This window comes from Lissotriton helveticus, chromosome 9 (genome assembly GCF_964261635.1).
Source record: "Lissotriton helveticus chromosome 9, aLisHel1.1, whole genome shotgun sequence".
Lineage (NCBI taxonomy): Eukaryota > Metazoa > Chordata > Amphibia > Caudata > Salamandridae > Lissotriton > Lissotriton helveticus.
Window position 1 is genome coordinate 375,766,383 of NC_136070.1, and position 27,090 is coordinate 375,793,472.

At 47.2% G+C, this 27,090-nt stretch overlaps 1 protein-coding gene and 1 long non-coding RNA gene across 5 annotated transcripts in view; one reads left to right on the forward strand and one right to left on the reverse strand.

Annotated features, from left to right (window-relative positions):
• Positions 1–27,090, forward strand: part of GSKIP (GSK3B interacting protein) — a 299,217-nt gene that overhangs the window by 167,678 nt on the left and 104,449 nt on the right. Inside the window, exon 1 of one of the 4 annotated variants that reach the window (XM_078660125.1) lies at positions 5,746–5,847. The exons of 1 other annotated variant lie outside the window; for it this stretch is intronic. The gene's annotated coding sequence lies outside the window, so the exon portion shown is untranslated. Of the gene's footprint in view, positions 1–5,745; positions 5,922–27,090 lie in introns of those variants that run through there. 2 more of the 4 variants (XM_078660124.1, XM_078660126.1) reach the window with 2 other exon arrangements.
• Positions 1,465–5,755, reverse strand: LOC144781344 (uncharacterized). The gene is made up of 3 exons (XR_013600961.1): positions 5,640–5,755; positions 2,700–2,898; positions 1,465–2,206 (listed from the first exon to the last, which is right to left on the reverse strand). It is a non-coding gene; the product is annotated as an uncharacterized LOC144781344 (long non-coding RNA).

Consider the following 27,090-nt stretch of genomic DNA (forward strand, 5'->3'; position numbering starts at 1 on the left):
TTTCGAGTGGATTCTTTTTGTTTATACATCTCACTGAAGGCACCATAACATTGAAACATGTATACATTATATTTGTACCAGATATCTTCGCCTTCGTATGATATTTTATATTTACTTTAATTAAAACGCACTCGAAACATCCAAATTCCTTTTCCATTTCCCCAAATCAGGCCCCACCCATGTCAAAAAGGAAGATCATCCTGGAGTCATTCTGGACTCATCTGATGATTACAGTCAGGCTATTCCTGCAATTATCTGGGGAAGTCATCCCAAGCCATCCTGAAGTATGCCTGTAGGACGAAAAATGTAAATGTAATGACGCACCTAGACTCATCACAAAAACTACAGTAGGATGGTGTTCTGATGACTTCTACTGGCAGGGAGTGATTACCTTTTACAACTCCACGAATACTAATTGACAACTTCAGGATGAGTGAGAATTACTCCAGGATGGGTTCTTGCTAATTTAAGGGTGACTGTCAATTATTCCAGGATGGAAGTGGATTACTCTGGAATGATCCCATGACAATTTCTGGATGAGTGTGGATTATTCCTGGATGATCCTATGACAGCTTCAGGATGGCTATTGATTACATCAGAATGGCCCCATTCTATTTTCAGAAAGAGTGTTGATTACTCTAGGACATGGGTACTCACAAACTTTCTCTCGGGGGCCAAATTTACAGTGTGGTTTGTTTCCGAGGGCCGCACCGGTGGGGGCGGGGTCAGTGGGGGAGGGGGCGGGGCTAGATCAACAAAAAAAACTATGACCATGAGGTTGCTCACAGGTCCCTGCAGCGGATGCCTTCTTCGACTGCGCCACCACACCCGGCATACACACATCTATCTCCCTCCTTCCCTCTCCCCCTCCCTCTCTCGCTCCCTCTCTCTCCCTCCCTCGCTCCCTCTTTCTCTCCATCCCTCGCTACCTCGCGCTCTCCATCCCTCGCTCTCTCCCTCCATCCCTCTCTCGCTGCCTCTCTCCCCCTCTCCCTCCCTGTCTCTCTCACTCCCTCTCTCTCACTCCCTCTCTCTCTCTCACACTCCCTCCCCCTCCCTCACTCACTCCCTCACTCCCTCCCTCTCTCACTCCCTCTCTCTCTCTCCCTCACTCTCACTCCCTCCCTCACTCCCACTCCCTCCCACTCCCTCACTCTCTCGCTCCCTCTCTCCCTCCTTCTGTCTCTCTCTCACTCCCTCCCCACCCACACTCCCCCGCCCACACTCCCTCGCCCACACTCCCTCGCCCACACTCCCTCGCCCACCCTCACTCACCCTCCATCGTCCTCTGTCGCCGCCCTCCCTCTGTCTCCCTTTCTCTGTGTCCCTCTCCCTCTCTTTCCATCCCTCCCTCGGTCTATGTCCCTCGACCTCCCTCTGTCACCTCACCCTGCCTGTGTGTGTGTCAGCCCCGGGTGAGACAGCTTCCTGACACACACAGCCGCACCCAAGCACTTCACAGGTCGTTAAAGGCCATTTGAATGCTAATGAGGCTTTGTTGTATTCCACCTCATCTTAGGCCCCTGCAGCTCCACTCTGGCTAAGTGAGAATTGCCCAACCCTGGCCCCCACAGAGCAGCAGAGACTCTCAGAGTCGCGCTGCAGCAGACAATCTTTAAAAGAAAAAAAATACATTGGTAGGATGTCTGCAAGGTCCGCGGGCCGCCAGGGAAGGCTTGCCGGGCCGCCCGCGGGCCGTACTATGAGTACCCATGCTCTAGGATGACGTGGTGAAAGGGAGGCATGTTTTTGTCCTTGATATTTGGATTTAAGCGGGGATTCCAAGACAAGTTCATTTTCACGGTCTGATGCGTCATTTTTAGTTGTGGATTTTTGATGAAGGACACTAGCCATCCCTGCTAAAAGGGCCAGGTTTTCAAGTTTCTGCAAACTCATCTGCGAACTTGCATCACCAGGCTGAGAAGTTGTGCGAAAGCATGAGCTTTGTTACCAACTCTTATATAATCCAGTCCACTCAGCTTGGCTTTTTTGTCCTTGCATCTTTTCTCTGCAATTTCTTCCTCTTGTAGTTCGCGTAACCCCCTCTTAAGTCTACCAGCGCTTCCCCGATTGCCACAGTCCATTAACATCTGCTTTTCCTCCAGTGCCCTTTGAAGTAACACCGGTTTTAGACCCTCTGTTGTGGCAGAATAGCTTGCAATTAGCTCTTGAAAAATATCCTGAATCATTGGACACTATTTCTTCACTAAAAAAAAGCAAGAGAAAAAAAAAATATATTTACATATAAACTTCAAAACAGATTAAAACACATTGACCACTTGCAATATATATTCACGCTCTAGCCATAATATTTAAATAAAGAGGTATTGATAATAAAGGACAAATGTACAATCTATCCATAACCAAGTAAGTAAGTTTTCCTTAATAGACAGTACACATTGTAAGCCTGAACTTGAACCTCCTGAAAAAAGTTGCCTAAATAAAATAGTTTATCCAAAAATGGCTGCCTTATAGTAGTGCCACAAGCTAAACGTTTCAGTCCTTTTCATAAGTGTTACATTTGTCTCTGGAGAGCAATCCAAGGCATATGTGGGGACATGCATGTTCATTTTTACTGTCCATTGTCCATTATTGGATTAATTAATCACAAATGTAGGTTTTTACTGAAACAGGTTGGTAATTTGTACCGTTATCCTGCAGTTGCAAACTTATTATAAAGGTTTACTTATTGTGCTTACCAGATGATTGGAACAGAATCATAGCTTTAAAATCTCTCTCTTCGGTGATTGGCCGACCAGCTTCATCTAGATTTTCGACCAGCCATTTACAAAGAACTTCCCCGGGATTGTCCAAAAGCAGGAAGTCACCATCTTTTCGAATACACACAGAATGATCGCAAGTGAAAAACAGGACGTTGAATGAAACCATGATTATGTCCTGCGAGATATAAAAATCAGGAATTAGTTTGTGTGTGGTTTAAGTTTCAGAGGTAAAATACAAAGGATATCAAACTGATTAACAGATTTAATTGGAGAAAAGTACACTGACCTGGGGCAATTTCTATCTAATATGCCTAGATGTTGGACTACAAAGTGTTTGGGCATGCACTGAAGGCCATTGAGGAAATTACCTAATAATCAACTTTATTTTTGGAGAGCCAGAGTGTATGCTTAGGTCTTGCTGCTCAGGGCAAATAGTAATAGCAAAGTAGAGGCATTGTGAGAGAAATAGAAGAACTATCAATAAGTGAACTTTCACACGGGGTTTGTGACGGGAAAGTTACCTATCCCCACATATGCATAGGGAGTCAGATGCCTGCTACCCTCTGCCCACCGGCACCCCAACATGAAAGGACAAGCGTTAAAAATGCAATAGGTTTCACCTTTTATTAAGCTAAAGGTATTAGCTTTGCTAGTAGTATTGTACGTTAATTGTGCAATATGTAATGGCTTTATAAATGAAACAAAAAGACATTACAATGGCAAATACATAAAGCAAAAGCATTGGCATAGCCAATAGGTCTCCCCTCTGGGACCTTATAAGTGTTTTGCCAGAGGTGTTTGGAAGTTTGGTAAGAGATGCAATTTAACATAAAGGGATCCCATACCTCGTTGACACATGCAGTACCCGCAGTTCAAACGAGAAGAGGGCATGGGGAAACCTTTTATAAGATCTCAATCAATGGGGAAGGCACACGTTACTGCAACTTGTGCGTGCTTTCACCGTATAAATATTTAACACATGATCCGAGGCAGTTAAATGCTAGAAGCGAGAGAGAGAAGGCGAGAGAGGAGGAGAGAAAAGGAGTGAGAGGGAGAGAGAGAAAAGCATTGGGCCAGGATGCTTGGTTGGAAATGCTGCCTGCGCAGCTCCCGTCGAGACCCCAGCCCGAGGTAATACATAATCCTCCATTAAGGCAGGTAGATGATTTACCGCGTCTCAGCCGCTGTGTAAACACCGCCACCAGGACACGCAGGCTCCTGGGGCCGAGTGCCGCTTGGCCATGATTGATACCCAATGGGCTGGAATTAATAGGAAATATTAATGCGATTTATCTTATGGCTCGATCCCTCTGCCTCAATACTTTAGCAGTAGGTCAGGTTGTAACTGGATAATATATGGCTGGGATCGATAGTGGCAGATGTAACAAGACCGGCTTAATTTTTACAGAGATCTTAGCGGTCAAGGTAAATTAGCGCAAACAGGGAATACGTAATTGGCCCTGTCTCAATAATATATACAAACGAGTTAAAACATTGCATGCACATGGAACGAAACCAGAATGATAGCCAGTTTTGCGAAAATAGATATTGCAAGATGTTGGAATGCGTCTGACTACGTTTCCTAAATAGGGGGTAAACCTCAATCGCCACAGGCAACCAGCCCTTTCAATTACACAAATAGCAAACAAAATAAGGAACCAGCATTACAACGGGTAAGTTATTTGAAGCATTTATCCTTATGCTTTGAAACGCATCCATGAAAACTGCCGGTGTTTTAGAAGATGTGCTGCTCTGCACACTACACAACTTGGGGAACTGACCAGGATTCAACAATAGAGCACACATTCATTTAGTAATGAAAGCTCACTACAAGTTGCAAGGACACAAGTAACGCTCAACAATATACAGTATTCACATAAATAAACGAATGAAATGGATCAGATCACTTTGTAATAACTTAGGAACACGTTCATATAAAGAGGCAGAAAGGATACTTAGATCCTCAACTACTAGGCTGATAACATTTGGAGTAAGTCGGTACCTTCTAAATGTCTGCTTGATTAGAAAGAAAATAGGAATGAAAATTTAGTATTTTAGTGTTTTTTAAGCTGGCATTTTTAATATTTTGATTATTTATAACTGTATTAATATGTTTTTATAATTGGTCTTGTATTATACGGAAGGAAGGTTGATTGTATTGGAACAATTAATCTACTGCCCCAAAAATTGTAATCAAATTGTGATGATGGTTATGGTTTCGTACACAATGCACTTTTGCACCTATCTTGTGAATGTACTGTTCAGTTTTTAATATATTTGACTATGTGTGTATTTTTTATGAAATGGCTTAATGACAAATTGTCGAATAAAAGCTTTACTACTACTACTACTACTATAAATAAATGCGATTAGCCTTCTTTGATTGACAACTTTTCAGTAGATCGAAAACTGTTCTATTTGGTCGAGAATCTAGAATACACGCAGGTGCACTTGGAACCAACATGGGACCTACAATACACGGGCAGTGATTTATTTTTTAGGCTTTTTGCAATTTTCCACAACTTACACAACTTACACAGGCACGCACTACGTTACACATACACAAAAATACACATGCTCAAACACAAAAGGTGCATATTAAACAAGCAGGCAGGCTGATACAGACAAACATCAAACACACATAATGCACACACATTGCAACACAGGCATTCATTATAACACGTACGAAGCACACACATGCAGGGAGCTGCGTCTGAATTTGGCCCCTTAATGAAAACTCGTGCTTTCCGAAAAATGAGGAAGCTGGTCTGGGACGGAAATTGAGCAGCTGGGGCCGAGAGCGGAGGATCGATGCTGCTCTTTTTTAAGAAAGGCAGCGCTATGCATGGGGGCTCTGACCCAGGATGGGCGCGTGCAGATATAGCGTGGAGCTTGCCCCGATGGACTAACATCTACCCCCTGGTAGCAGCTGAGTATACGCTGGAATCGATGAAGGAAGTGGAGTTGGAAAAATAAAGAGACCGATGCAAATCCATCTGTCCCTTTTCCATTGCACTCACGGCGGTCTTCGATCTTGCCGCAGAACAATGACGTCACTTCCGGCGCTCCCAGATGTGCGTAGGCTTTTGCAAGAGGAATCCTCCGGCTTCAGATATATGCAAAGGTGAGACAGCTGCTCTCCATTGAGGACCTGCGGTTCGAGCCCCAGCCAGCCGGCAGACTGTTGGTTTACAGTAGGTGATTTTGGCATTGTGTTCGAGGCAGCTGTGCTTTTTAAAAATGTATTTTAGTATTGTGATGGAGTGAATTCGGCAGTCACCATGAGGACAAAGCTTGTTTTCCTTTGCAAGACCTATTCCTCGGGCCATGAGAAGGTCTGTCCGCAGTTGTTTAATGAGTCTAACTAAACCTAGATTCCACTAAACTATGAGGCAGATTTACAAGAACCTTGCACCACTTTTGCGTCACTTTTCCCATGTTAAAAGTGACGCACGGGGCTTGTAAATCTGCCCCTATGTGTTAATGGAAATACTCTTAAGAAGGAAGTGCAGCCTGGGGGTACAGAAAGTATCATTTGCAATCACAGCAGCGCCTCTCGGCATTCTGCATTCATAAACAGTTTGGGGGTTTGTAGGGCTTTTGGATTTTAGGGCGTACATGGTCATTTTAGGGTTGAGGGTGGGTTTGTGTTTTGGGGGGCCAGGTGTAATTTAAGGGTTTAGAGCATGTTTGGGTTTGGGGTGCGAGGGTTAATTTTAGGGTTTAGGGTGTGTTTGGGTTTTAGGGTACAAGGGTTAATATTAGGGTTTGGGGTGTGTTTGTGTTTGGTGTGCAAGGGTTAATTTGGGGTTCAGGGTGTGTTTGGGTTTTGGGGTGCCAGGGTTAATTTTAGGGTGGGTTTGGGGGTTCAGGATGTGTTTGGGTTTTGGGGTGCCAGGGTTAATTTTAGGGTGGGTTTGGAGTGCAAGGGTTAATTTGGGGGTTCAGGGTGTGTTTGGGGTGCCAGGGATAATTTTATATTGGGGATCAGGGTGTGTTTGGGTTTTGGGGTGCAAGGGTTAATTTGGGGGTTCAGGGTGTGTTTGGGTTTTGGGGTGCCATGGTTAATTCAAGGGTTTAGGGTGTGTTTGGGGTGCAAGGGTTATTTTGGGGGTTCAGAGTGTGTTTGGGTTTTGGGGTGCCAGGGTTAATTTTAGGGTGTGTTTGGGTTTTGGGGTGCCAGGGTTAATTTTAGGGTTTAGGGTGTGTTTGGGTTTTGGCATGCAAGGGTTAATTTGGGGGTTCAGGGTGTGTTTGGGTTTTGGGGTGCCAGGGTTAATGTTAGGGTTTAGGGTGAGTTTGGGTTTTGGGGTGCAAGGGTTAATATTGGGGTTCAGGGTGTGTGTGGGTTTTGGGGTGTAAGGGTTAATTTGGGGGTTCAGGGTGTGTTTGGGTTTTGGGGTGCCAGGGTTAATTTTAGGGGTTAGGGTGTGTTTGGGTTTTGGGGTGCAAGGGTTAATATTGGGGTTCAGGGTGTGTTTGGGTTTTGGGGTGCAAGGGTTAATTTGGGGGTTCAGGGTGTGTTTGGGTTTGGGGTGCAATGGTTAATTTGGGGGTTCAGGGTGTGTTTGGGATTTGGGGTGCCAGGGTTAATTTTAGGGTTTAGGGTGAGTTTGGGTTTTGGGGTGCAAGGGTTAATATTGGGGTTCAGGGTGTGTTTGGGTTTTGGGATGCAAGGGTTAATTTGGGGGTTCAGGGTGTGTTTGGGTTTTGGGGTGCCAGGGTTAATTTTAGGGTTTAGGGTGTGTTTGGGTTTTGGGGTGCAAGGGTTAATATTGGGGTTCAGGGTGTGTTTGGGTTTTGGGGCTCCCAGCTGCAGGAGGTAAGGTAAGGTAATTTTATTTGCACAGTTAATTAAAACCAATGCAATACGATACAAAATATAAAATTAAAGCACAATATAAAATCACATATGTTTAAAACCATCATAGTATGAACATTTAAGTTCTGTTCTTCATAATTATAAAATCATATCAGCCTTTCAATTATCACTCAGTATTTAAAATTAAACATGATTTGTGTTGCAAGACAAGTTGGAACCAAGTCAATTCAAGATTCTGGCCCTGTCATTTTTTTCTCCACAGCCTTTAAAAATTTTACAAGGCCGCAGCTCAATTCAGGGTCCTGAGATGAAAAACAGGTTATTACTGCGCTCCTTCGTGTACGTAACCCAAGCCGAATAAAGTGTTGTTTTAAAAGAAGTTTCCTCTCCTCTTGCATTTTCTCGCAAGAGCATAATAAGTGAACCATATCTTCTTGTATATGACCGCATAGCCGGCATGACAATCCTGCTTTCTTTTTTAACCAGTGCGGGAAATGCTGGGTGCAGGGCAGCAGCCCTAGTCTGTATTTTAAGGAGCACATTTTTGTCTTTTTCGCATAGCCCAAGCCCAAATAGTTCTGAGGAGCTTTTGCCGAGTAAGAATTCAGAGTTATCCAAGCGTGCGTTCTTTTTGAAAAAACTGTTTTATCTTGTACCCACGACTGGTGTTTGATACATTTCTTTGCCAGTTTATTGAAGGTTTTAGGATGCCCAAAGCTGTTCCAGCCCGGTGTTTACAAGACTTTTTACAAGATATTTGGCTGCAGGCGAAGTCGAAGACTGCTCTATCTCCCTCCATAGATGTTCGTTCAATGTTCCCTGTGCAGATTTCCTCACTTTGTCCCATACACAGATGTAGGCCCCCTGGCGTGCCAGGAGCTGTTGTTGAATGTCAAACTCCAGCCTGATCTGTGCTGGGGAGATCACTTAGGAAGACTAAAGATGATTCTGTATGCGGCTATGATTGTGCTGTCAAGTATTGTTGCATCTCTGCCTCGTAGAACCTCACTTCCATAAGTGATTGTAGGCAGTAGTTTAGCTCGGATAACTTTTACCAATGGTGTTAATGATGGACCAGATAGCTTATTATTCACGGTTTTTAAAGCAATTGCCAGAGCTATCCCTTTGCCTTTGATGCAAGACCTTTGTGCACTGAATCGTCCGCCGTTGTCAATTTTCACGCCTAAATATTTATATATTGTTGTGTCTTTAATGCGAGATTTGTTCCAGAGACACGTGAGGGGTTTTCTTTTTCTTTTGCTGATGGTCATAGTTTGGGTTTTCTCGAGGTTAACTTTTAGATCATTTGCCTCGGAATAGCTCTGAGTGGTGTTCAGGAGTCTTTGAAGCCCTACTTTAGTGTGGCTTATAAGAACAATGTCGTCCGCATATAAGAGGCATGGTACATTAAGCCCTCCTAGTTTAGGGGCATGTGAGTTGCAGTCAATCAGATTTGGCGCCAGGTCGCCCAAAAACAGATTAAACAATGTTGGGGACAGGACGCAGCCCTGCTTGAGGCCGTTGTTTGTCGGTATGCGCCTGGACAGCAGTGAGCCATCCCCCACCTTTATCCGTATCCAGGTCTCCATGTGCAGGTTTATTAGCAGGTCCAGCAGCGGTTTTGAGATCCCCCAGTTCTTTAGTTTAGACCACAGGAGATTCCGGTTGATGTTGTCGAAAGCCGCTTTATAATCTATGTAGCAGAGATGTAGTGGCAGTTTTTTCGTCTCTGCCTTATCTATTAGTAGGCCCATGGTTAGGATATTAGTCATCGTGCCCACTGTTTTAACAAAGCCTGTCTGATAAACCGGTATCAGCGATTTCTTTGCAGCCCATTCCTGTAGTTCCTCCAGCAGTAATCCTGCGAAGTACTTCGTCTCGTTGTCTATTAGGGCCACTCGTCGGTAGTTTTGAGGAAGAGCCCTGTCCCCTGCTTTATATATTGGGGTTATAATAGAGCCCTTCCAGGAATCTGGCAAGATGTTCGAGCACCTGATTTCCAAAAAAAGGGGTTTAAGAGCTGCTGCCCAGTAACCCGCATCTTGCTTGAAGAGGTTCGGGGGGATTCCATTAGGTCCCGGAGCTCCTTCCCTTCTACCTTTTTTAATTTGACATTCAATGCTGTGTTGGAGCTTTGAGATGTTGGTAGGTTCATATTTGTCTTTAGTTTTTGTGCACAATTGGGTTTGTTGCGCAATGTTGGCATTGTCGACTATTCTGTTATCTGATGTAGATAGGACCTGGTTTTTAGGTGGTTCTTGATTGAAGTGCATGTCAAGATAGGATGCCCATGTTTCCTCTGTAATGTTTGATGAGACCCCCAGGTTTGCCGGACGTATCAGTGAGTTAATGGTTTTCCAAAACCTCGCCCCATCATTCTCATTAGTATCTGAGTGAAGTTTTGCCCACAAGTAGACCTCTGTTGATTTGGTTGCTTCCCATTTCAACTTTTTTAATTTGGATTTCAATGTCCGAAGATGAGTTTGCTTTGCTATTTCTTTAGGGTCCAGCTGTATTTCCCTCATTAAGTGGTATATCATGTTTTTCGCTTCCTTAATTTTTCCTCTGTGCTCTCGTGATAGGATTTCAATTTTGCCGATCTTTGCAACTGCTTTGGGCTGTGTTGCGTAGTTCGACATCGTGATTGTGAATTGTTCCCATTTTGTAACCTCATTTAGTCCAGTGCGCTCCAAAAAGTGTTGTTGTGCACTTCCTATTAACATTTCACCCATTGCTACTGAATACTTAATTTTTTTAAAGTTAACAGTATGAATGGACTCTTTTGGGGCGTTTGATCGCTCGAGTGTAGGTTTCACTATATTCAAAGCCATTAACTGAGGGCAATGGTCACTGTCGATTTTTTTTCCCTATCTGGAACGAGGTTATATAATGAGAAAGAGGTAGTGAAATAAAAGTATAATCTAATATGCTGTTTGACCTTGTAGAGTGATAAGTTGGGGCTGGCGGACTATCTCCTGCGAACCTACAGCTTAATTGCAAGACTGGCCTCTGAAAGAGCCTATTTCTTCTATCCTGACAAAACTAGTGACTGCTACGTAAATCGCTAGTCCGCCTTTGAGGTGCCCGTACTTAGCTGACCTTTTGGCATCTGTGAAAAAACGTAAGTATCCTTGAAGATGTGGAGGTTCGGCTAGCCATGTCTCCTGCAGGGCCACTATGTCGAAAGATCTTATGTAGGCTATAAATTCTAAATCCAGCATTTTGGTTGATAGACCATTGATGTTCCAGGAGCATATGCGCAGTTGGTTTAGCGTGTGCTCCCGGGGGTTTTGGTCGGGTTGTCAGTTGCTGTTTTTTATAGTTCTCACAATCCGTCTTGGATCTTTCATCTCAGTTGAAACTACCCTGTCCACTCCTAACCAGCAGGTGATTTCGGTGTTCTCATTGCTACCTGTTCTACATGGCCCTGCCGCGCCTCTAAGAACCGAGGTTCTGTGGCTAGAAGCGTTATCCCTGGGCTCCAGCTTTACTTCTGGGTACAGGATGTCCGGGTATCTTGTCTTTGTATGTGGTTTTATCGTGATGCCCCAGTTCTTAAATACCTCGGATATAATTTTCTGCGTTGTTTTTCCCGAGGCCCAAGTCGCCTTTGTCGCTTCCCTTCCTGTATCTTCTAAGTCTATAAATTCAATGAATAGCAGGTCTGTGCTTAATAAGTTTGCCAATGAGCGGATGTGGGATAGTAGTCGTAGTATATTTGTTCTGTTTAGGATATCATGTCGTCCTTTGGAGATGTAATCTGGGTTAAACCATATAGCCTCTGGGGTATTCCCTTGTTCGTTTCTGCACCGCCCTCTATTGTAGATGTCTATGGGTGTTTCTAGATCCACATATTCTGTTGATCTTGTTTTTACCATATAAGTGTCAGTATTGATTGTTCCGCCTGAGGCTTGGTCAATTGCGCTTTGGTGGGGTACAAGAATTTCGGGATCTGTGTGTCTCCCCCTTCCGCCCAATAGATGCACGTTGCTTGTCCGGTTTGCTGGTGCCGATTCTATTGTTGTGCTGTCTCCCCGTGTATGTAATATCGCAGTTGCTTGATTGATAGCGTGTAATTGACTTTCCGTCAGTCCTATGCCTGTTCCTTGACTTTCTACTCTTTTATCGATTCTATCCGGGGTAGGACCTCGTTCTGTATTTTGCAGGAGGTTGTGGCTGATCTTTGTGTTATTTGTTTGCGCATTTGACAGGCCGGTATCAACAGGCGTTGGGGTGTTCCTTGTTGGTTGTGCAAATGCTAATTGGCCGTGTTGAAGGTGGGCGTTTTGTTCATCTGATCCATTGTTAACTGGATTCTCCAGGATTTCAGATATTTGGCGTGTTTCATTGGACTTTTGGCTTGAAGATTTCTCTTCCCCAGATTGTGATTCGTTTTGCTCTGTGGTAATAGATCGACCAAAGAGTTGCCTAAATCCTTCGCGTTTTGAGCAGAGCTTATGTTTTCTGCCTTTACGTTTTTTTGCTCGTCTCTGTTTCGCGTTAGATTTTGTATCACTGACATCTTCATCTATGGTATCCGTTGGTAAAGGGCTCTTTGGACCCATGTCTTTGACCGCTATGCAGTTGCTTGGATCGTTCTTTCTAGTTTGTGCCTGAGTACCTGTGCTCGTCAATTCAGTCTTTCTTACGGCATCTGTGTCTTCACCAGATTTTTCTTTAGCGACCACTTCTGTTTGTATATGAAGAGCAATTTTGGTGTCTTTTTTTGACCATATATATATATATATATATACATACACGCCCCTAGACGAAGTCGCACTGACGTCGAATAAGTGGCAAAAGCAAAACTGTAAATCCTTATGACTTGGCATTTATCGCCTAACTCGTTTCGAACTCCAACAGTTTGAGTTCGAAACGCTTTAGGCGATAAATGCCAAGTCCAAAGGATTTACAGTTTTGTTTTTGCTACTTATTCGACGTGAGTGCGACTTCGTTTAGCGGTGAACTCTTTCTTTCATGTATATATTGCACCCTTTGTTCACGATCCTCCATTGTAGGTCGCCCCACTCATTTTATGCTTCAAATCTCTTTATTATTATTAGTAAAGATGCAAAGACAATAGAATTGCAGCAGTTCACAGGATGCAAGGGGCACAGAGGCTCAATTTGTGGCATCCCCAACATCACCCCCCCCCATCTTTCTGCTTTTCTAATGTACATTATGCAAAATACTAATCTACGTTACAAGGTTGTGTCTGGTTTGGAGTTAATATCCGTATTTGCAGCCTCAGGAGGCGGAGGTATTTTGGGTATGTCAGGTCCCTGAAATCTTTTGAGAAGAGAGACAAGTAGGGACTACATAGCTCCCCAAAAGAGGCGCCTTGGTTGGGGAGTGTCAAGGAAATTCTTTCCATGCCAAGGATGTACCATGGAGGATGCAGCCACCCTTTATGGGTGGGCACTTGTATGGTGTCCCAGTGTGATAGTATGTTCTGTTGCTCAGATCCTAAAGCCAGGCATATCTGTCTACCCTGCCTGGATGTCAAGAGGTATGTGAGAGGGTTAGGTAGGCCTAGCAATATATAGGCAGGGAATCTTGGGATCTGCATGTTGAGATGCGAGTCAATCTTGTTGATTATTTGCGTCCAGTAGGACTGAAGCCGGTGTCAGTCCCAGAGGATGTGTGTCAAGGTACTGTGTGTAGCACAGCTCCTCTAACATTCAGCACTATGGCTTGGGTTCATTCTGTGCTGTCAGGAACATGTCAAGTACCAACACAAAGCGATCTTAATGAAGGTTTTAGTAAGTGATGAGTTGAACGCAGTGTGCCTTGCCCTGTAGTAAATAACTCTCCATTCCTTGTCACTCAGGTGCTTCCCCAGGTCTTGCTCCCATCTATGCTGACTGGCTTTGTAGGTGTGTCTGTTAGGCTGGATCAAAAAATTAACATAACTCAGAAGTGAGCTGTGTCCCTGAAGTTTTAGTAAGTAACCACATCTCATATGGCGTAAGGTGCCTATGGATGTTGGGTCAATTACTGGGGTGCAATAGCCAGTGACTGAGTTGTAGGTAAGGCAGTCTTTCCGTATCAGGGAGGCTGAAATCCATGCGCATTTGGATGAAGGGGAGTATCCCTTCTACGTCAAACATATGGCCCATGGAGTGGAACTCACTTCGTCTCCATGTCGTGAATGCACTGGGGTTCAGCCCAGGAACAAAATCTGGGTTGTCATTTTCGTTATAGGAGAAGGAAAGGACATAAGGCCGCACTTTACACTAGTTTGATCCCAGGCTGCCATTGGTGCTCGTGGATTGGGGTTAGATAAAAGTTTTGGGGTCTATGCACTTTTTTGAGGCGGGGTGCCTTCCAGAGAGAGAGAGGTACCTGCCACCGCCTGTCCTGAAAGAGCTAATGCTTTTTTGATTCGGGTTGGAACCATTCTAATAGACATCTCATTTGGGCGGCTTTGTAGTAGGAGTGCGGGTCCGGGACAGCTAGTCATTTTTATTGCCGCTATCCAACCTAGCCAAGATACCTGAAGGTGTCTCGGTCACCCCAGCTCACTTCTGATCTGGCAGTAGAGAGATTGGTAATTGATCAAGGAAGTCAGCTGGAGTGTGGAGGCTAATTTGATCCCTAGGTATGGAAGGTTAATAGTTGTCCACTGGACGGGGTATTGGATCTTTAGATGGCTCACCAACGGCGTAGGTAGAGAGACTCTGGGTTTGCAACTTTTCCACATTGACCTGGAGTCCTGATGCCCGGCCAAAGTCTTCTAGCTCAGTTAAGAATGCCGGCAAGGCGGAGGCAGGTTGATCTAGTGTCACCAGCATATCATCGGCATATAGGCTAATGGTTTGTTGCTCGCCTCAAAAGACAGCACCAGTGATCTGAGGGTTATCTCAAATCTCTGGGCTAGTGGCTCCATGTATAGAGCGAACAGTAGGGGTGATAACGGTCATTCCTGACGTGAGCCCCTGCCGATTGAGAAGGGGGCAGAGGTATGTCCGTTGATCCAGATCATCACAGTAGGCAAGCAGTAGCAATTCAGGACTTTCTTCTTAAACGTTTTGCTGAAGTGAGTCAGGACCTGTTCCAGAAAAGGCCAATCCACCCTATTAAAGAACTTCTCTGCATCGATCGCTAGCAGCATAATCTCACTTGGAGTTTGCGCCACTTTTTCTATGATGTGTATTATGCGTTTGGTGTTGTCGTCGTTTGTCTATGGAGGATAAACCCAGTTTGATACCGGTCGATGATCAAGGGCATATGTGGGCCTAGTCTGCCAGTCAAGATACCTGTGAACAGTTTGAGGTCCACGTTCAGCGGAGAAATTAGCCGATAAGAGCCACACTGTTGCTTGTATTTGCCGGATTTGGGTACTACAACATGCAGTGAGCATAGTGGAAGGAATTGCGCTGGGGGCAGCAAAGGAGTTAAATAGCCTGGTGAGGATGGGGGCCCAAGCATGGCAGAAAATGTTGTCAAAATAGGGGAGAATCCGTCTGGACCTGGTGCTTTTTCCGCTTTTAAACAAGAGTTAGCTGATATGACCTCTTCAGGTTGGATATCGTCATCTAGGGCTTCCGTTTGGTCCGGGGTAAGACGTGATGTATGTGTAGATTGGAGGTAAGGAGCGCTCGATCGAGGGATTGACTAGTGTAAAATTGTGCATAAAAATCTTTAAAGGCGTCTGCTATGTCATTATCCGTAGTGATGTCCCCTTTGACACAAGTGTGTAGGGATTGAACTGCAGATGATTGTCGTTGTGCATGAAATTTGTTGGCTTGGGGGCGGGCACATTTTTCTCTTTCAACATAATAGGAGTTGCGGAGTCAGAGCGCTGCATATTCCGCCCCGTCTAGGTCCAGCCTGGCGAACTGGAAGCGCAACGCCGTCACTTGGCGCCAAATCATCGGTGCACCATTGCATTGGTGAACACTCTCGAACTCTCGGATTTGGGTGGAAAGGGTGTCTCTCTTTTTTCGCAGCTGGTTGTCCGCCGCGGAGATTGCAATTAGTTCTCCCCTAATGACAATTTTAAGGGCTTCCCAGTGTCGCTATTGAGACTTCATCGTTGTAATTCAGTGTGAGGTAGGTGGTTATAGCCTTTTGGATTTGAGAAACCACTTTGGGGCGATGTAGCATTGTGTTGCGTAACCTCCAGTGTTGGCGCAGGGGACCCCCTACCAATATCCACAGTGGAAGGGTGACTTCAGAGTGATCATCGGAAGGATCTCCAACTCTCCGAGTAAGAGTTGTATGTGCCTTATGCCCAGAAGATAGTCTAGCCTTGCCTTGCATATGTCTTGTGTGTGTGGAAGTAGAAGGTGTATTCACACGATTTAGGCTGGGAGTCTCGCCACAAGTCTTGAAACCCGAGTCCCTCAGCATCTCTAACCCACCCCTTGATATTGCCCCGGTCTGACCATGTCGCTGCGCAGACCTATCTAGGTCTGGGTCCAGGAACCGGTTAAGGTCTCTGCCTATCAAGACCCCTCTCTCCTCTGCCGTGAGTGCTTCTCCAAGTGCGGTACGGAGAAAGGCTTCATGACCCTCATTCAGTGAATATAGAGACCCAGTGGTGGAAGGTCGATCGCCTATTGTAAACTGGTAGGTAAGGAGTCTAGTCTGTCCCTTAGTTCTACCCCTTTATGTCCTACCTTCCCCTTGAAGGAGCGTGTTACCGGGATGGCCGCCCCTGCTTTTTTTTTTAGAGGTGGAGGAACACTCGGGAGTGCAGGAGGGAGCAGTTTCCAGCAAAGAGGTGTGTCTACTGGATTAGGCATATGTAAGCTCCTGAGTTTTCGAGGTATGACAGGACTGCTTTGCGCTTAATTGGATTATCAAGACTCTTCACATTAAGGGTGAGTACCTTAATTGTTGCAATCGGCATTGGGGCTGAGTGTAAGGCGGGAAGCTCTATTGTGGAATTGCATGCGACAGGCATGCTGACCGGCTTCTAGTATTGTCACCCTTCCAGGTGTCATGTATGTAATGTGGTATGACCTTAGCGAAGATGTGTAAGAACCTTAACTAAAATACCTCAACACAAAAAAACTAGAAATAGATAACATTTGGAAAATAAGTCCCAAAGTGGGCTACTGTCTTTCAGTTCTGGGAGCCAAAAATGGATGTTTAAAGTGTGACCAGTGTCCCCTTGCGATCTTGGGAGATGCCCCTATGATAAAGCGAAAGGGGTCTCTAACAAAGGCAAATGTATCCTCACCCTCTGCCTTGGACGCCACTCCTCTTATACCGATATTGTTACGGTGGGATCTATTCTCTAAGTCTTCTGCGTGGGCTTGGAGGTCCAGCTGTTGATCACGGAGGAGGATCATCTTCTGTTGTAGGGACTCCAATTCTTCTTCCTAGCTATTCCCCATATCGTCCAGGTTGCAATGCGGTTGCCCACAGACTCCAGGTCTCTACTGATCTCCTTAATGTCTTGAGACAAGTCCTGCTTGACTGACTGCAGTTATCCTTGAGTGACATGAATAGGGATTAAATGAAGGATTGGGCGACTGGTTCCTGCTCCTTAGCTTTCTTCTGGGATTTGATGGGGGCAGCAGGTTCCCCCGCAGGACCCCAGGATGGCCCAGAAAGCATTTCCTTGATGGTATGGTCCTTCTTGTTATTAGCTGTCACCATCCTTCCCTATCAGCAGGTTAGGTCGGCGTCCCAGGTTGCTGTGGTGGCCCCCTCACTAGTACGCTTCCCCCTTGGCCTCCAGACGAGCTCACTGACCGTGGGATGTGGGGTCAGGCCTCAAGGGCAGCAAACCGCAGAATGGACCACCTCGAGGGCCCAGTGCTGCAGGGGCTGAATTCTGCCAGGAACCCCATCGGCAGGTATAGTTGCATGTCTGGTCTCCTCACAGTGTGTGCAACCATGTAATATGGAGGTGAGATCGTGGCAACTTCGGGATTGCAGCATGGTGTTATGACCACGGTCTGATTTCCCCCGTAGACTGGGCTCTCTACTGAGGGTGCGCCAGTTACGCGGTGGTGCCCCTCCCCTGTGGGCCCTGGTCGCTGTTTGCACTGATGTGGTGGGTTGCCCTCCAGCTTCTGGAGAGGTTGTGGGCATGCCTCGATGCGCTGTTCACCTGATCTTTGTGTGGAACTAATGGTGCTCCTGCTTCGAGCGTGGCCCGTCTCTCTCCTCCGCTTCACCACTGCTTGGTGTGGGCCCAGTCGGTGCAGTTCCTCCCTGTCCCCGCATGTGTCTTATGCAGGAATCTCAGAGCAAGGGCTTCACTAGCTGGAACGGAGTGCAGCTGATTTAGGGTCGCTCAGCGTGCCGGGTAGCTCCCATCCTCGGGGCCTTGTAAACCGCAGCTCCGGAGTACGCCCAAGCCTCGCCCGCGCTTTGTCCCAGAGCTGGCCACACTGTAGCCGCAGGTTCCTCGCCGTTATTTTATTTATTTATTTTAAGGTTTTGTAGAGCGCGTAGTAACCCGTGAGCATCCCAGCGCTGGAACCTAGAAAATCAGGAGGGTGTGGCAGCCGAGGAAGGCGGAAAGATCAGGGAAAGAGAAGCGTTTTCAGTGATTTTCTGAAAAGGAGAAGATTTGATTCCATTCTCAATTTCCTGGGAAGGGTATTCCAGTGGTTAGCCGTGTTTACAGAAAATCGTCGTCCCCCAGAACGGGCTTTCTTCACTCTGTGGACAGTAATGAAATTCTCGTGGTCCGACCGGAGTGATCTGGTGGCTTTGTATGGAGTGATGAAGTTTCTGAAGGATGGGGGGGCCTTTGTTGTGAAGGAGTTTATGTGCCAGGCAGAGAGCCTTGAACACAACTCTTTCTCTGACTGGCAGCCAGTGAAGTTGCTTCAAGGCTGGCTTTGCCGAAGTTCTGGTCGGGGTATTAGTGAGAAGTCGGGCTGCGGCGTTCTGAATTCTCTGTAGGATGTTAAAGGTGGCTTCGGGGGCTCCCAGATAGATGGCATTGCTGTAGTCCAGCCTAGACAGAATAAGGCCTTGGATCAGCAGTTTCCGGGAAATGGGAGGGAGCAGGGGAAGAACTTTCCTACATGACCTAAGAAGTCCAAAGCAGATACCCGCAGTTTTTTTTGCCTGGGTTCTGAAGGACAGGTCTTTCTCGAGCCATATTCCCAGGCTCTTGACCTCAGTTTTGGGGGCAGGGGGTTTACCTAAGCAGGTGGGCCAGATGTTGGGGGGGAGGGAGAGCCCTTTTTGTCCAAGAAGCAGAATTTCAGTCTTGGACCCGTTGAGTTTCAACGCCGAGTTGTTCATCCACCCCTGAATTTCAGAGAGGCAACTATGAAGGTTGGAGGGTCATTGGTTGGGGTGGGAGAGGGTTACCACCAGCTGGGTGTCATCGGCATAATTGATGATTGTCACTCCGAACGGGGTGACCACCTCCTCCAACGGGGACATGTAAACGTTGAATAACGTTGGGCTTAGTGACGAGCCCTGCGGCACTCCGCACCGAAGGGGAACTGCTGGGGAGTGGTAGTCGCTCTCCCAAACTTGTAAAAAGAGCGGTGATTGAGGAATGACGCGAGCCACTTCAGGGCAATGCCGATATCTCTAAGACGCTGGATTAGAACCCGGTGGTTGACAGTGTCAAAGGCCGCACTGAGGTCCAGGAGGATCACTGCCACTGATCCTCCTGTATCCAAAATGCATCTGGCTTCCTCCACTGCCGCCAGGAGGGCGGTGTCAGTGCCCTGACCTGGGCGGAATCCCGTCTGAGAGCTCTTGAGTAAGTTGTTGGACTCTAAGAATAGCGAAAGCTTTTTATTCACTAATTTCTCAGTGAGTTTGCTATTCCCTGGGAGGAGGGAAATTGGCCTGTAATTGGCTAAGTCCTGAGGGTCCAATGCGGGTTTTTTGAGGAGACCTTTAACAACAGCCGCTTTCCAGCTGGGAGGGACCTTTCCTTGAAGTAAAGAAGCGTTAATAAGGGCAGTAAGTGGAGGGGCAATGGTGTGAGCCACTTTCTTCAGGAAGCGCATGGGGACCGGGTCGCTGGGCGAGCCACTCTTGATTGTGGCAAGCATCGCGGAGACCTCTTCAGTGGTTACCGGGCCGAATGTGTCAAGGTGGGGGACAGGGGGCACGGGGTGCGGGCTAGTGGATGGGGAAGGATTACAATTGTCACCGCCTGTGACACTAATGTCGATTGATGGTAGGGAGGCGAGGATTTTTTGAATTTTCTCGTCGAAAAATGTTGCCAATTTGTTACATTTGTCCTCCGCGGTGTTAGCGTCGAGGGATTTCGCTGCGGGATCCGGGACATTGAGAAGTTCTTTTAAAATAGTGAAAGTTTCCCTAGCGGAGCAAGAGGAGTTTTTTATTCTTTCCTCATAGAATAAACTTTTGGTGTTACGGAGCGCAAGTTTGTACGTTCTTATAGATACCCGGAAGGCATCCTTTTTGTCTGCGAGTTTGTCCTTCCTCCATGCGCGTTCAGTCCTTTTACATTCCTTCCGGAGGGCATTCAGTTCAGGGGTGTACCAGGGGGATGGGTTTACCCTCTTGGCCCGTTTAAGGGTATTAGAAAGGGGTAAAAGGCTGTCCAATGATTGAGTGAGCCAGGAATTAAACTCGATATCGGCAGTTATGGGGTCAAGAGCAGGGGGAGGGGCAGAATCCCTGAGCTTGGATGCCCATTCTTCCGGCACAAGTTTGTGCCAGCGTCTGATGAGGACCCGGGTTTTGGGCAGTTGGGGTGGTGGAGCCTCAAGATGCCAATCAATAGGGATCAGGAAGTGGTCAGTCCAAGGGAAAGGGAGGGGAGCGCGGTTTTGAAATCATGGATATTAGTGAAGATAGGGTCCAAAAGGTGGCCCTTGTCGTGGGTAGCCTGTAAATTCATTAGACGTAGGCCAACCGAAGTGAGATCCAGCAGAAGTTCGGCTGCAGTAATGTCGGTAGGATCTAGGAAGTGGAGATTGAGGTCTCCTAGAAGTAAGAAATTAGAGGATGTGGTTGCCGTGAGGGTGACGTAGTCAATGAGAGCGCTGGGGAATTTGGCAAGTGCACCTGGGGGTCGGTATACTAGCAGCCCAGAGAGGGAGGTTACAGGCGAGATCTGCAAAGCGAAGTGGCAGCTTTCGCAATCATCAATATTGCCATTGCCGATTCTGCAGGTAAGGTGATCTTTGTATATTATGGCTAGGCCACCTCCTCTGCCGAGGGGTCTGTTCAGGGAGCAGATTTGGTAGCCGGGAGGTAGGGCATTTACGATATCGGAGTCGTTGTTAGGTGTAAGCCACGTTTCCGTGAGAAACAAAATGTCAATGGCGAGGTCTCGGATGAGGAGGTTTATCTCGTGGGCATGCTTGACGAGGGACCTGCAGTTAAGGAGGCCGAGTTGAAGGCCGTGGCATTCTGCCTCAGCGCCGGCCGGGTTACAGAGGTCGCAGCTAGTAAAGGGGTTATCTCCCGTATAGATGTATTTACAACTAGAGTGTTTACGCGGGTTCATTCCAAGGAGTCTGTCTTGAGTGTAGGTAACTCGGCACCCTGGTAATTTGGGCTTAGTGACAGGGCTGTCCGGGTCCCGACGGGCCCAGACGGGCTTGCCTTAGGCGCGCCTTTGGCGCGCAGACGGCGCGCCCGCTGCGCGTCCTGTGCAAACACATTATTTTATAGGGGGGGGTAGGGGTGTGGCCTCTGATGCGGGGGCGTGTCCTGCACGAGATTTCCCTCTCCCGCGTCAGCGCTGACCTCGGCTGCGTGGGGGGGTTTAAGATAAAGTGAGTGCCCTGGCGAGCAGTGCTTAAGGTAGGAGAAGGTTTAAAAACACACAATATTACACAAGTTTTAAAAAGTAGGTCAAGACAGCTAAAATCTCCCGGCTGTGCCTCAGGAGTGACTAGATTCTATAAGCGGCTCGTATTCAGCGCGCTTATGAAGGCAGGGGGGCGTGGCCTTGGTAAAAGGGGGCGTGGTTACCAGGCGGGCAGGGAATGGCGCCTGCACGAGATTTCCCTCTCCCGCGTCAGCGCTGACCTCGGCTGCGCGGGGGGGTTTAAGATAAAGTGAGTGCCCTGGCGAGCAGCGCTTAAGGTAGGAGAAGGTTTAAAAACACACAATATTACACAAGTTTTAAAAAGTAGGTCAAGACAGCTAAAATCTCCCGGCTGTGCCTCAGGAGTGACTAGATTATAAATCTCTAACTCTGTGGGACTGGCAGGGATATTCTGGGATGTGGCCACTCTTCTCGCTGTTCTCTGCAGGCACGCCCCAGGTCGAGTGCAGGCCTCTGTCCATGTATTGGGCCCCGACCGCTCACCCGGGATCTGCGGTGAATCAGGGCAAGAATGAGCACGCCGGGGTCAGTGGCCCCCCATCTGACTTCTGCAGATCTGGCATGCCAGGGTAGGTGACCTTGGCCGGTGGCAGAGATTGGGAGACAGGATAGGACGTCTTACTGTCCACCATCTTGGTCACGCCCCGTCCCAACCATTTTACACCCTTGGTAGTCCTATAGAACTTTTGGGGAACAGGATGCATAGGAATACCAAGGAGTTGTATATAATAAAGTAATTGAACACACGTCAACCCAAATTAAACGCCACCTAAGTGAAGTATCCAAACAAACCGCATACAACCATGCAGAGGTCAGTTTATTTTTACCAATAAGCGAACATTCGAAAAAGGCAAATATTGGACGGTCTTGGACACTGAAATATTCTATTACCCAGTAAGTGTGATAAAGAAAGTAAAGGCAAGCTTTGACAGTGCTGTGACACCTACTGTTCCTCAACTGCAAATTAGATTTTGTGAGCAACTTGCCATAGTCTGCAACCTTAATTCAGTTCACCCTTCTATGTGTTCGCCCTCAGGGCCATCGTTGTGGGCCTGCTTCTATGTTGCCTATTTGCTGTTGTGAGGATTACTTGTTTTTGTCTCTTGTAAGCCTTCTTTGTGTTGGTCTGCACAGGTATGTGGCTCCTTTTATGTTATCTTGCTAAGATATTTCCTAACTCTGAGCTTTGATTTTTCAGACCATTTCCTACCCACCTGATTTCTTCCACTTTCCCTCTCTTTCTTCGTTCTTTGTGTCTCCTTCTTGTTTTTATCACAGGGTCTTCCTCATTCCTGCTGTTCCTCATTCCTGCTCTTCTCAGGTATTTTGGTGTGGCATTATAGCTGCATAGCGAGCAACATAACGGGACTGATGGTCTGTGAGCTTGTAGCTTGCTTGGATGCCTGTGTGCTTGTCTGTGTGTACATTTGCCTGTTGTATGGTGCAGATATTTGCCTGTGTTTGTTTGTGCATATATGTATGTAAAAATAGCTGCTTCCATATGTGCATGGATGCATGAACTGTGTCAGTGTGTGCCTGGGTGGCTATGTGTCTGTGCATGCAATATACACAAGTCAATGATTGAAACATATTTTAATGTCAACATGAGGTTAATAAGAAGAGTATGCCAGTTGACATCTAACCAATTTGTGTCTCCTTTATTCACTGGAAAGTAAAAAGATAATGTACAAGTGCTGTAAGAATCTCTGGCATCTTATCTTTGGAGCTTAGAAGTTGTAAAAACTGTCAGACATTCTCATACTAGCTGCATCAATAGTATAAAAAAATCCATAACTGTGACTGCATTAATTTGACACCATCTCATTCCTCCTTGTAACAACAGATAACGATTTATAATTTGTAAAGGTTATATGTTGAGGTTTTTGGCTAATATTTGTAAATCATAGGTTTGCACTAACATGGCATTGTATACTTCTAGCCTGCAGTGGTGGCTGGGCACCCTTTAATATAGGAAAGGTTAATGAGGTGTATGAGGTCCGGAGACATGCTCCAATTGTGCAGTGACACACTTGTCACTGAAGCTAGGAATTCTTGTAACTGAAAGATTTTTTTTGGTATGTTATAGGTTCTGTGCATTTCGAATACGCCCTTGCTACAAACTGCCAAGTTCGTTTTTAACATTAGAAAGCTGCTTCGTGGGTTTCATCTTCAAGACCACGTATCTCAAATGTTGTAGAGGACTGTCCATAATCTGTAGAGACATCTGGAAGGAAAGGTGGGTCTGTAACATTCAGATTCAATTGCATGGCGATTGGGAGGCTTAAGAGATGCTTGGGTAGAAAGGCCACGTTTTAGAACTCTTTTGAAGAAAATTAGGTCCTGTACTTTCCCGATACAAACTGGCTGTACTATCTCATTCCAGTTCAACTATATGTGAGGATTACTTTATCAACAAGGGCTCCAAAATATTTTCTTAGTAGATACATAAGCACTATAACATTGGTAAACTGATGCTCTCAAAAATTAAGCACTATAAGATATAAACTCCATTTTGGAACTATCCAACAAGGTAGCTTTCAAATACGGAAAATAAAGGCAGTGATTTATTGCAGGTGGTATGATGAGGAGCCACATAGGACATTGTTAAAATTGGGAGTCTCTGGTTGGCACAGGTATACACTTGTGACAAACAGGGACCCTCTCCTCTAATCAGGGTGCGAATTATCCCCTCAGAATAACCCCTGCTCACCCTTTAGGTTGCGTGGCGCGAGCAGTCAAGGCTAAACTCAGGAGAGATAAGTTAGTTAAGGATTTGTAACCTTCCACAGTAAAACACACTGATTCCCCCCAGAAATGGACACCAGGCGGTATTTCTATAAAAAAGACGTACTTTATGTAAAATATATATATATATGTATGCAGGCAAATTAGTAAAAGACCTTCTATAACGTTTCTTAGCTTGGGCCACAAGATATCAAATAATGGCAAGTGTTCTTTTTGGTTGCAAGTTGCTTCTTAGTAATCCTTGTTACTTGTAAACGGTAATTTTGAGTTCCAGGTACAGTTCTAAGCTATTGGGGCCAAGGTCGTGTCTGCGGGAGGCTTTCGTGCGCTTCTGGGCTCGTTGTACGGCCTGATGAACGGACCTCGCCGATCCTCACGCTTTAGGCGGTGCGCCGCGAACAGTACGTCGCTTTCCGCTACAGGGTACGCTTCGTACCGCTCTAGTGCGACTCGCACTGAGAGGCGAACAGGAGCTGTGGAAGTCTGGGCACGCGCCTCACCCTGTCAGCGCCCAAGCGGACAGGAAGGAGCGTACTCGGCGAACAGGTAGGGAACGTTGCAGGCCCGAGCCCGGTGCGGACAATAGCTGGAGCGTACCTTTGAAACGAGGAACAAAGATTCAGTCGTCCCTCGATGCAGGGGGACGGATCAGGCTCTTGGGGCGCTTCGTAGCGCAGACGTACCTTGGGGTCTAGAGAGTAGCAGGAGGATTCCGAAGGCGGGGCGCGGCACGGGGGCCTCAGCACGGTCCGTACTGGGGGCAGATTCCTTCGTCTCACCCTGTCAGCGCCCAAGCGGACAGGCAGGAGCATACTCGGCGAACAGGTAGGGAACGTACCGATGCAGGTCTCAGCGTATGAGACCCCGTGAAAAACAGAACGTTGCAGGCCCCGAGCCCGGTGCGGACAATAGCTGGAGCGTACCTTTGAAACGAGGAACAAAGATTCAGTTGTCCCTCGATGCAGGGGGACGGATCAGACTCTTGGGGCGCTTCGTAGCGCAGACGTACCTTGGGGTCTGGAGAGTAGCAGGAGGATTCCGAAGGCGGGTCGCGGCACGGGGGCCTCCAGCACGGTCCGTACTGGGGGCAGATTCCTTCGTTGCGCGGCCTCTCCACAGGTCAGAGGGCACAGCGGGGCGGCCAGGTGCGTTCGCAGCGCACGGGCGGCCGTCCAAGCTTTCGAAGTGCGCTCAGGAGACCAGGATTCCGGCGGGAGGGGGGGAAGACTAGCACTCCAGTAACAAGCAGGGGCAGAGGAGCAGGCGGCCTGACCCGAGGGGCAGAGAGCGGCTCCTTGGTAGAGCAGGGCTCTCAACGGGTAAAAGGGCGGGATGCTCCCGAGTGCCACAACTCTAGGAGCGGGCGAGGGGGGCGCAGTCTTACCTCCGGCGGGAGGAAACACACGGCTCAGTTGCAGACGAGCCAAGGCACAGAGAACCCACTGGTCCTGGGGTTCAGTTCAGGGGGCAAGCTCAATCAAGCCCTTGGAGAAAGTTTCAAGCACAATTCAGCAAAGTCCTTCTCTGGTCTTTTCCTCTCCTTCCTCAGCAAGGCAAACTGCAGGCCAGTCCTTCCAGCTTCTTCTTAGTCCTTCTAGTTGGGCAGAGGTTCGTTGTGGGAAACAGAATCTGATTTCTTGGGAGCAGGGCTCCTATACTTATACTCAGTTTCTTTTGTTCTTTCAGGCCAGTGGGTGCTTTGCATAGCCCACTTCAGTTTTGAAGCACTCTGTTGTGCTGTTCCTGGCTTTTCCTTTCAGTGTGAGGGGCAGGGACATCAGACGCTCCACAGGAGGTGGAGCCGGCATTATGGGGACAAGGGCAGCCAGGAGTACTTTGTTGACAGGCTTCTCTCTTCTTGGGCCAGGTGTCGGGCTGAGTCATCAGTCGCTCACCAGGAGGTGGAGCCAGCATTGTGGTGGCAGAGCACAGCCCTATTCAGAGTCCAGGGGCACTCCCACCACCCACCTAGGTGTAATCCTCGCATTCACCACCTGTCATCCCCCAGCCCTGTCACTCGCACAACCCAGACAGCAGATACACATCCTAGCAGAGGCGGGCTGAAATGGTTAGGCATGCAAATGCTAACTTTCTAAAAGTAGCATTTGCAAACACAGGATATTAAAATAAACTTTACTAAAAGAAGTATTTTATTATTCTGAGTTCAGGCATACTAAACTTGACCCTCTACCATGTTCCCTGAGCCTGCTGGGATTATAGGGTGTAATAATTCCAGCAGCCCATCTTGGCCTATGAGAACAGGTAGCCTTACAATAGTGAAAAACGAAATTGGCTGTGATTCACTATTACAGTGGTTCCCAAACTTTTTTGACCCGTGGCTCCCTTGACCTAATTGGCAGTTGGCCGTGGCTCCCCACCAATTTTTTACCCGCGCACAGGGGTGCCGCGGCGCACCCTTTGGGAACCACTGGTCAACATGGAGAATCAAGCCTAGACGTGATGAAGGATTCAGAGAGTAGCCATCACTATCATAAAACTTTATTTGCAATCACAAAGGTATTATAAAGTACATCTCAATGCATACAACACCATCATAGAGTAGTATAAAGCACTCCCACTAAAAGTAACCAGGCTAGAGAAAGGCTGAAGGAGCTCTGTGGCGTTACAAGAAGTTTACATGGGGTGGGCTCTGATCATGGCCGTCCGCAGAAATGTTTCTGGGGGGGGGCACATTTTTTACTTCATCACCCTTCCCCTTGCACCCTTATCCCCCTCCCCCTTGCATCCTTCTCCCCCTCCCCCTTGTCCCCTACTCCACCTCCGTCTTGCACCCTTTTCTAACTTGCACCATTCTCCCCTCTGCCTTGCACCCTTTTCCCCTTCTCCCATCCGCCTTGCACCCTTCTCCTCTTCTCCCATCCGCCTTGCACCCTTCTCCTCTCTGCCTTGCACCCTTCTCCTCTCTGCCTTGCACCCTTCTCCTCTCTGCCTTGCACCCTTCTCCCCTCCGCCTTGCACCCTTCTCCTCTCTGCCTTGCACCCTTCTCCTCTCTGCCTTGCACCCTTCTCCTCTCTGCCTTGCACCCTTCTCC